The sequence below is a fragment of the Lipotes vexillifer genome, unplaced genomic scaffold (genome assembly GCF_000442215.2).
Source record: "Lipotes vexillifer unplaced genomic scaffold, Lipotes_vexillifer_v1.1 scaffold164, whole genome shotgun sequence".
Classification (NCBI taxonomy): Eukaryota; Metazoa; Chordata; class Mammalia; order Artiodactyla; family Lipotidae; genus Lipotes; species Lipotes vexillifer.
In genome coordinates, this window is record NW_006789313.1 from 1,820,613 (window position 1) to 1,830,161 (window position 9,549).

Consider the following 9,549-nt stretch of genomic DNA (forward strand, 5'->3'; position numbering starts at 1 on the left):
GCATTCCTGAGGGATGGGATTCTCTGAAACTGAGAGACTTATTTTGAACAGTCAGGGACAATGTGCTCCATGTAGGGGCAAAGAAATTCTTCTCTAACGTTTCTTACTCCTTGACAATTACTGGAAAAGATCCATTTACATTTATTCTACACATCCTCATCCCCCACTCCCACCCTAGGGCAGAAAGTTTGGGGCTATTACATAGTCCAACAGAGAGGAAGACCCCACACAGCCTCAGAAGGAGGCCTGCATGGGAGATAATAGAACAGAGATGAGAGGGTGTCCTAGAGCAAATAACAGAAGAGACAATGCCCATTCAGATGTCTCTTGTCCAGATACACCTAGAGCCCAGGTTCTCGTTCTCTAAGGGTAAGGTCTTCTAGCAATATGAGTAAGGAGAGGGTGGTGTACATTTCTGTGAAACTTTAGAATGAGAGTTTCTGTTCATATTATTGAAGAATAAGGGTCCCTCAGAGCCCTTCTTGTAAAATCAAGGAAGTTGTTCTGGGATCTGTAGCTACACTCCCTGAGCCTGGCTCCCATGCAGAAACAACACTGCTTCAATAAGAAGTCAATGAATATTTCCCATAAGCCTTCTTCTTTGCCAAGAATGTTAAGCCTGCAGGCAAAAAAGGAAAATTACAGGACCAAGCGGGGTGGTGAGAGTAAATACATAATAAGTCTGTGTGGTTTGTAGGTGAAGACAAATTGTGTTGAAGACTATAAAGACTTTCTGGGTGCACATACAACATTCATGAACACCTGCAACGACAGCCTCCACTGTTTTAGTCATGAACAACTTATTCCCTCCCCTCTTTCTAGTTTTCTTAAATTTACAAAGGATGAGCTTACATTATATCTTTCTGCCAAACATCTCCCTACATTATGTTAATAAAAGGCTTGGCCGAATATAAAAGTAATGAAACCAAGGAAAGGGCCAGAACCTTAACAAAGATTTGAGCATCTCCAACTCCTAACAAGTATTAAATTGCTCATATTTCTATGAGCAAGGAGTCATAGGATTACATGATTCACGTAGGTCATCTGCTAAAGGAATCATTGTTCCGTTGGCACACTGTCAAGTATTAAAGAGAGAAAGATTATTATTACCTTTATACCACTCTTGGTAAATAAAAACAAAGTTCAGTTCTTAGATAAGAAAGACAACTGCCCAGATGGGTGACTACATAACTAAGGTTAAGTTTCCTGAATTCAAAAATATCTCTCTTGGCCACTTTTTCTGAAATTAGAGCTAGAGTTTTAGGCAATTATCCCATTAAACCTCAAATAGCCCCCATACAGGACAATATAGAAAGACACTATCAAACATTAACATTTGGGTATGAATTTTTTTATAATACTCCTTCTCAGAGAGCTATTTAGAGAAAATGGTTTTGAAAGGAGAAATAAGGAAGAAGTTGGTCCAGATAATAGAAGACTTTAAGTTCAAGGCAGTAGAACGGAATTTTTTTTCCCTAGGCCACAAATACAGGATGAAAGTTCATCAAGAAATCATCACCTATTAAGCTATTTATGAAAACAACAAAGTCTGAATTAACTCAATCATGAAAGAGTAGAAAGGACAATGCCCCGTAGAACTACTTTAGTCTGAATTTACTTTTAGAAGGGTGAAATCAGAGGAGCACTGTTCAGATTTTATGTTATGACTGACTAATTTCTTCACTTCAGTCCTGGGGCAGACATGGCTAGATGCCTACCCAATGTCTTTCCTCACTTCTGCTTTGTCTAATAGGACCCTGGCTTTTTGGAGACGTAACAAACTGTTTAGCTAAAATCATTTGCTTTCCCATACTCCATGGCAATCTAATCATGTGGCACAGTCCTGCTCTATGAAACGTAAGCAGACATCTGCTGGGATTGATGGGAAATCTGTTGCTTCTTGATGCAATCACCATCCATGCCTGACTCCCTCTTCACTTTATCTTTCCTTTTTGTCTGATAAAATATTAGCATAAGATATGGCAGCAAGCATCTTTCTTGCAATCATAAGATGCCAAACTTGAAAGCAAGAGCCTGCAAACTATGTTTGGCAGAACAAAAAGATGGAAAGAATTGAGGTTCCTAGTAGAATTACTGAGCTGCCATACCGACCCTGTACTACCTACTCCCAAACTTCTTGCTGCAGAAGACAAAACCTGGTCACTTAGGGCCACTGTGGTAGTTTTCTGTTATTTGTAGCTAAATACATCTCTAACAGACCCCTTTGACCCTTCTGACCATAGACAAATATCAGATCAGAACAGATATTAGTACACCCTTTATTAAAACTTGCTTCAAGTCTTCTCTGGATTTCTGAGCATACAAACATAGAGAAATATACTCCACTGTGATAAACACATCACCTGTTCAGAGCTGTGTTCTCTCTCTGACATGTCACAAACCATTGATTTCTTTCTCCCATTCAACAAATATGTATTGAACGCCTCCTATGGTCTAGTCACTAGCAATACAATAGTGAGCAAAATATATAAATTCTGTCTTTTATTAGCGCATATATCTAGTTTCCATAAAAAATATCTTGTTTTCTAAGAAACATGCTCATTGATTGGAATAGCATTAACTGAATATTTCACTTTTTAACTGGTTAGCCTGGTAACATATAGAACTCAAAACATCCCTTCTATATATAGGTTCAAGAATATAGTGTTTAAAATGGAAAGTATTTCTAATGTTATATTGAAATTTAAAAGCAGGGTATCCATGAATGAGTGCTGCAATTTCCAAATTAAAAAACAAAATCTTGTCTAAACAATGGACTTTTAGATACTTATGGTTTTACTTTTTTCCTTTCATTGGTCTTAATTCTTATATTAGTCTGAATAATTTAGTAGGGGTGGGTGAAAAACAACTTTTGCTGATGCTCAATAAAGTATGTTTGTGTGTTAGATACTGTGGGGAGTGTTTGGAGAAGCAATAGGCTTGCAAAAGATTTAACCAGCCAGGCTCCCCAACTTCATGACAGCTTAAATTATCTACTCCAAACTGCCAGCCACACTCTTCTTGAGACCAGCTATTAGACTTAGGTGGGGTTTCAGGAGCATCTGATGTTTAGGAATCAGCATTTTTTTGTGCATTTACATAGGGACTAGTTTTTACTTTGACTTTTCCCCAATGGACAAAGCATTCTTGGACTGGTCCTGAGTGTTCCCCTGACTCCAAATGCATGAGTCCCTTATGGAGACATCTGATTTGGGAAGAGGCACAACATATAATAACCCAGTGTAAATTATAAGGAACTGGAGTGGAATCCAGGCATAGAGTAAGTCATTCATGTGTACAACTCAGAATGCTTAAGGCTGGATGCATTATATTTCCACCAGCTCGGCTCCCTGCTATGATTTAGATCTAATAGGATACACATGCTGTTTGTTTGTATTTCTATTGGCAATATGCTTATAATGAATTGTACGGCTTCCATGAGCATACTAAGGATTGAGTAAATTAATTTTCCTGTTTGGTGATACCAGCTTGTCCTATTCCAATGCAAAGTGTCAATGATGTCAGAATTGTGCTTGAGCATGAAGTATGAATATGTGTACTTACGTTTGAATATAGGTCTATGGGCTCTTTTTTACTAGACTATTAGATGTGTGTATACATACACACACATCCTTACATACAAATATATAGCTTGTTCTTAGAGTGGTCCATTCAAATCCTACACATTAATGTAGTCTATATATTCCTTTACTTTCCCAGAATAACACATATTGATTTCAAAGGAAATTAATTTAGAGGTAAGCTACATGTTCATTCTCTAAAACTTCTTGTCTGAAAGTCTAGAGGTAAAAATCCTACCATGCATGACTTGGTCAGGGAGCCACACCTGAATAACCATGCCTGACCAGCAGTCTTGAGGTAGCATGAGTTCATAAATATTCTTTAGACCATAGTGCTCTAGTTTTGACAAAAATTACTTTAAAATTTCTATCTTTGATCTTTTTTCAATGATGTGATTAAAACACAACATTATGTTTAAAGGATTTTGCCATAAGTCTAAAGACAGGAGAGATATTAAAGTTGTGTGTGCCATCTTTCCCCAGATTTCACACTCATATACCTGGAGATCCACTCTGACTGGTGAGACTATCTTTAAAAATTAGAGACATATGAGGATTGGGGAAGAATTTAAGAATAATTTTCAAAATCAATATACAAAATAAAACAGTTAAAGAAAATAAACATATTTCTCTAGGCAATTCAGCTTTAATAGATTAACTGATGAATGGTCTTTTTCTTGGCTTGAAAAAGGAAAATAGTAAATTTTGCTTTATGACATTCAAGTGTTTTGTCACAATATACCTGGCTGTACTTATTATCTTCCCTTGCAACATTACCAAACACACACATACTCTGTCAGAATAAACCTGAAGAAAACAGGTGCATGCCTGAGTGGCATTCTAGTACACATTGTAATCATTTTAATATAGGTTATCCAGTCACAAATGATGCATAAAAATGGGAAAGAGATGAAACTCCTTCCGGTCTTCTCTAAGAGATGAATAGAATCACAACAAGAGCAATACTAATTCTCAACTCAGAAGAAGAGGTCAAAGGGTGGGATGCTCTCCGAAGCAGGAAAATATCAAATCTTAACTGAGGACCAGGTAATGCCACCATGTTGGAGAGCATATTCGTTCTCCAGGGAATATACATTATCATTGCTGTTGTTGAGTCTATTTGTATTATTGCAACTATTCCTGTCACTGATCGACATGAGGTTGTTTGGCATACTTCCTTATACGTGAATCTCTGTTCAGAATAAATAAGTATCTGGGACTATGTACAGGGCTTGATATAGTTTGAGCAAACCAAACTTCTAAATATATGTTCTTGGTTCTGATAACAGATTAATCTGGTGAGCTCTCAGAGTCAGTTCCTAGGTTCCTTTGTTCCTCTTTACTTAATGTCAATATGTCTGAACAGCAGGTCTGATACAACTCACCATAACACTCAAAGTTGACATATGCAAATAAATACTACTTTTCAAGTCAAATTCAATAGAGAGACAATGATAAGAATATGAAAAATATTGCTGGTAAATAGAAAAAATAGTAGCAACAATAGCAGTTTTTTACATTTGCAAATCATTTATAGATTAACAATTTCACGATTAAGTTCTTAAGTCAGAAAATGCCTCCAGTCATTATAAAAGTTTTTATTAATTTACAATAGAAATGTCTTTGAAAGTTAGTCAGAAGGTAGTCAAAACCAAGCCTTTACTGTGGATTTAAAAACCTACCACCAAGTCCACTATGCATAGACTTTAAACTTTTATAGAGTTACTCCCCTCAGTTTTTCTAATATACCTGTTAAAATTTCATCCGATGAAAATCCTCTAAAATGTGGCTGTATTATTCTGCTGGGAGTGTGGCAACTCAAGCAGCAGTTCTGACATTAAAACTGCTGTTGGTGTTTTATCTTCCTTGCATCACTTACCCCAAACAGGCCTGATAGCTACTTGCCTGGAGCTAGGTCAGGGGAGAGAAGCCTTCTGAGCTGGCTCACTGAGGATGCTGCAAGCCCAGTTCCGACCTTTCTTCTCCAGCAGTAAGTGGGCTTCCTCTGTGCCATTTCCACACTTGTAAATATTTCAGATAGTAGGATCCCACAGGAGCAGAAAAAAATCTGACCCTTGCTTCTTCTTTCTTCTCACATCTTTTCCTCCTCAGAGTTGGGGTGGGAAGCTGGGGGAAGGGCTGGTTAGGCTTTGATCCTGAGAAAGGCCAGTGAGGCTTTAAAAACTTGGTACTTTTCAATAAACAATCAGATATTCCTTTCAGAAGCTTTCCTCTTAACATTGTTCATGACAATGTCAATGTTAATGATAAAAATAAAAACCGTTTATTGGTTGGTGCTATAGGTCAGGGATTTCTAGATTTTCAAATTTTATGAACCTAAAAATTAATCAACAATAGAAAAAACTGGGAAAGTGATATAAAGCTGCCAACTTTTCATTTCCTATGAAAGGTAATTTGAATAAATAAGTTCTATCTTTTATCACTGTTGTATAAAGAAAAGATAATTTGATACCAAAATTGTAGGAAGAACCCCTGAATAAGATGTAGTTTCTTGGGGCTTCCCTGGTGGCACAGTGGTTGAGAATCTGCCTGCTAATGCAGGGGACACGGGTTCGAGCCCTGGTCTGGAAGGATCCCACATGCCGCGGAGCAACTAGGCCCATGAGCCACAACTACTGAGCCTGCGCATCTGGAGCCCGTGTTCCGCAACAAGAGAGGCCGCGATAGTGAGAGGCCCACGCACAGCGATGAAGAGTGGCCCCCGCTTGCCACATACAACTAGAGAAAGCCATCGCACAGAAACGAAGACGCAACACAGCAAAAATAAATAAATTAATTAATAAACTCCTACCCCCAACATCAAAAAAAAAAAAAGATGTAGTTTCTTATTAAATTGAATAAATTTGGCTAAACAAAATTCTCACTATTTTTTATTTTTGTTTTTGTTTTTGCCAGCCTAATAATGTCATCACCCACTAACCCCAACTGATACGTATCCAAGATATAAGCATGTACACAATGAGGAAAGAGATGATATGCTGTCTCTTTAATTAGTGCTAAGTTTTCCATTATTCTTTTTATATTCAACATTGTATCAGTGCTTTAGGGCCTAGAAAGAATTTGACTAGATGGCTGCTTCTCAGAAACAGAGACCATTAGAATTTCAGTGATCTTCCAAAATCTACCTGTTTTAAGGCCTTCATTTTGTAAGTAAAAAAATCAAGGACCAGCAGGGCCTAATTTCTAAATACCACACAACTTCCCTCAATGAAAGGTGTTAGCCTCCATCTGTCTATAGCAATATGGTCACCTTTCAAATTTATAGTCAACATTTGTCTAATAAGCATCAGATATGTCTACATGTTATTTCAGTTACGCTTATAGATTGGTTAACCTTTTTGGTAGAAGTTAGCAATCCCGTTACACAGATAAGGAAAATAAAATCAATATGTAATTAATCCAAGTTCATACTGCTAGGAAGTGGTAGGGTTGCCATTTGGTGAGATCTTCTCCAAGTTAAATGTTTGTTATTCCTTACCATATAATTAGAAGGTATTTATTGAGTGGCTCTATGGGCCCAGCGCTCTGATTAGTGCTATAGCATTTGCCAGCTAGGTTGAGAATCTTAGGGCTGTCATGAGAAGGAAAAGGGGTGCCTTGAGCTTCAGTTGCTCTCTTCTATTTATTAGGAGAAGAGAGTGAAAAAAATCTATTTTAGTAAGAGTAATCCAGTGTGGTACGTGTCTAGGAATATAGGGCAAGTCAGATAGATGCCCCTCCAGACCCCAGTACATTGGTTCAATACCTCTTGATTCCAGGCCATAATGATGGCTCCCTCCCCCCAAATTTTTATCATTTCATGGTTAATTCTTCTGGTACTACCTGATGATATCTCTATTGTTAAATGAAATAATGATTTACTTTATGTCACTATACACATTTTCACGTGCTTAAATGAAGTGCCCTACTCTCCTCATCCTAGTGCCAGCCCGGTGCTTAAATCTCATTTCCCCTTGAGGACAAAGAACAAGAATCACATTTTAGGCATTCTGGCGCGCAGCTAGCGGGTCTGGCGCTGAGCGGGAGTGGAGCTCAGTTCCCCCCACACACACCCCTCCCACTCAGGCGCGAGCCCCACCCCTCCGCCGGCCAGGCCCACCCCGACCAAACTATCCCCTGCGGCGCGAGCCCGGGGCGGCTGCGGGCGCCCCCCAGCAGAACCCCCGCCCTGGGCAGCCAGAGCTCCAAGTCTCCCCGGGGCGACGTGAACGCGGAGGAGGCAGCAGGCGCTTCCCCCCGCTAAGATCAACGGACAGGAGAACGGCCACGTGAAAAGCATTGCAGACTTATCCCCCAAAGGTGAAGGGAGTCGCCCCCCCGCCCCGTGAACGGAACAGAGGAGGCAGCCGGGGCCACTGGCGATGTCATCGAGCCGGCACCCCGTAGCCAGGGCGCTGAGGGCAAGGGGGAGGTCTCCCGGAAGGAGACCCCCAAGAAGAAGAAGAAATTCTCTTTCAAGAAGGCTTCCAAATTGAGTGGCCTGTCCTTCAAGAGAAATCGGAAAGGGGGTTGGGGGGATCCGTCTGCTTCCTCACCCACAGGAAGGGCAGGAGCAGGGCGGGTCGGTGCCTGCAGTGAGGAAGGCATTGCCCGGGAAGGGAAGGCATGCGCCAGCCCTGAGAGCCAGGAGCCCCAGGCCACAGGGGCAGAGGCTGGTGCTGCCTCCAAGGGAGGAGACACAGAAGAGGCAGGGCCCTGGGCGCAGAGCCATCCACCGCTCTGGGCGGAGAGGGGCCCTACACCAGCGGGTGGGTAGAATGAGTAGCTGGGTGGGGGCAGGTGGGTGATCTTGAGCTGCAAAAACTGTGCTGTCCTTGTGAGGTCACTGCCTGGACCTGGTGCCCTGGCTGCCTTCCTGCACCCAGAAAGGAAGGGGCTGTTGCCCCCTAGCCACGTTTCCTCTCGTCCTCTTCCTCCTGTGGATTCTCCACTCATCCATCTGGTCTTCCTCTTAAGGCCAGCTGAATATGGTCCCTTGCAGTTTCCCAAGTTAGGTTAGTGATGGGAAATGCTCCTGCCCCTGTCCCTACCTCCTTCCCTGTCCCCACCTGTGCAGAAGGCAATTGCTGGTTTTCTTCCCCAATTCTTTTCCAAGTAGGTTTTGTTTACTCCCCAAATCCCTGAGCCAGATCTGGGGGTGCCTACACTCCCAAACCCTGAGTGTCCAGCCTTCCCCTGTTGAGTTTTTAGTCTCTTGTGCTGTGCCTAGTGGCCCCTGGGCTAGGGAGGACACTGCCCCCGTTTAGGTTTTTAGAAATGTCTTACTCGAGCTCAAACCTCCAGCTTGTGAATCAACTGTGTCTCTTTTTTGAGTTGGTAAGCAAGTATTAAGCTTTGGGGTGGGGGAGAGGTATGTAATGTGAAACAACTTCTTGTTGTCTTTTTTTTTCCCCTCCCATTGTTGTAAATAACTTTTAATGGCCAAACCGCAGATTTGTAATTTTTTTTTTTCTAACTGCTAAAACCATTCTCTTCCACCTGGTTTTACTGTAACCCTTGGAAAAGGAATAAATGTCGTCCCTTTAAAAAAAAAAAAGAATCATATTTTGTTTGTTTGTTTGTTTTCTTGAATCATATTTTGAATGGCACAGTCCTTTAATGTAGAGGCCCAGAAATTATTTATTAATTGCTTCTGTTTTGGTTGAAAGTACCAGGAGTAGGCAAATTGTGTAATAGATAATGTTTGTCTCTGGCTGTATTATCTCTTCTTTCCATACTTTCTCTCCTCTTTTGTGTTACTCTCTTCTACACCTACACCCCCCAGCCCAAAAGAATTTAGCCCCTTAATACTTCCTACTAGATAAAATTATGTAGCCCTTTCCAGAAAATTTGTCTTCCCTCTGATTAAAACTCACATTACTTCTGTGCCCAGATCTCAGCTACATGTCACCTGTCCCAGAAGTTCAGCTGATAAGCCGATTAGCACTAAAGTATGATTACAAGAAGT

General features: G+C 40.7%; 1 pseudogene; it reads left to right on the forward strand.

The window, feature by feature from the left end:
• The window catches only part of LOC103087107 (MARCKS-related protein-like), a 99,943-nt pseudogene extending 91,585 nt beyond the window's left edge, over positions 1 to 8,358 (forward strand).
• Positions 8,359 to 9,549: the final 1,191 nt, after the last annotated feature.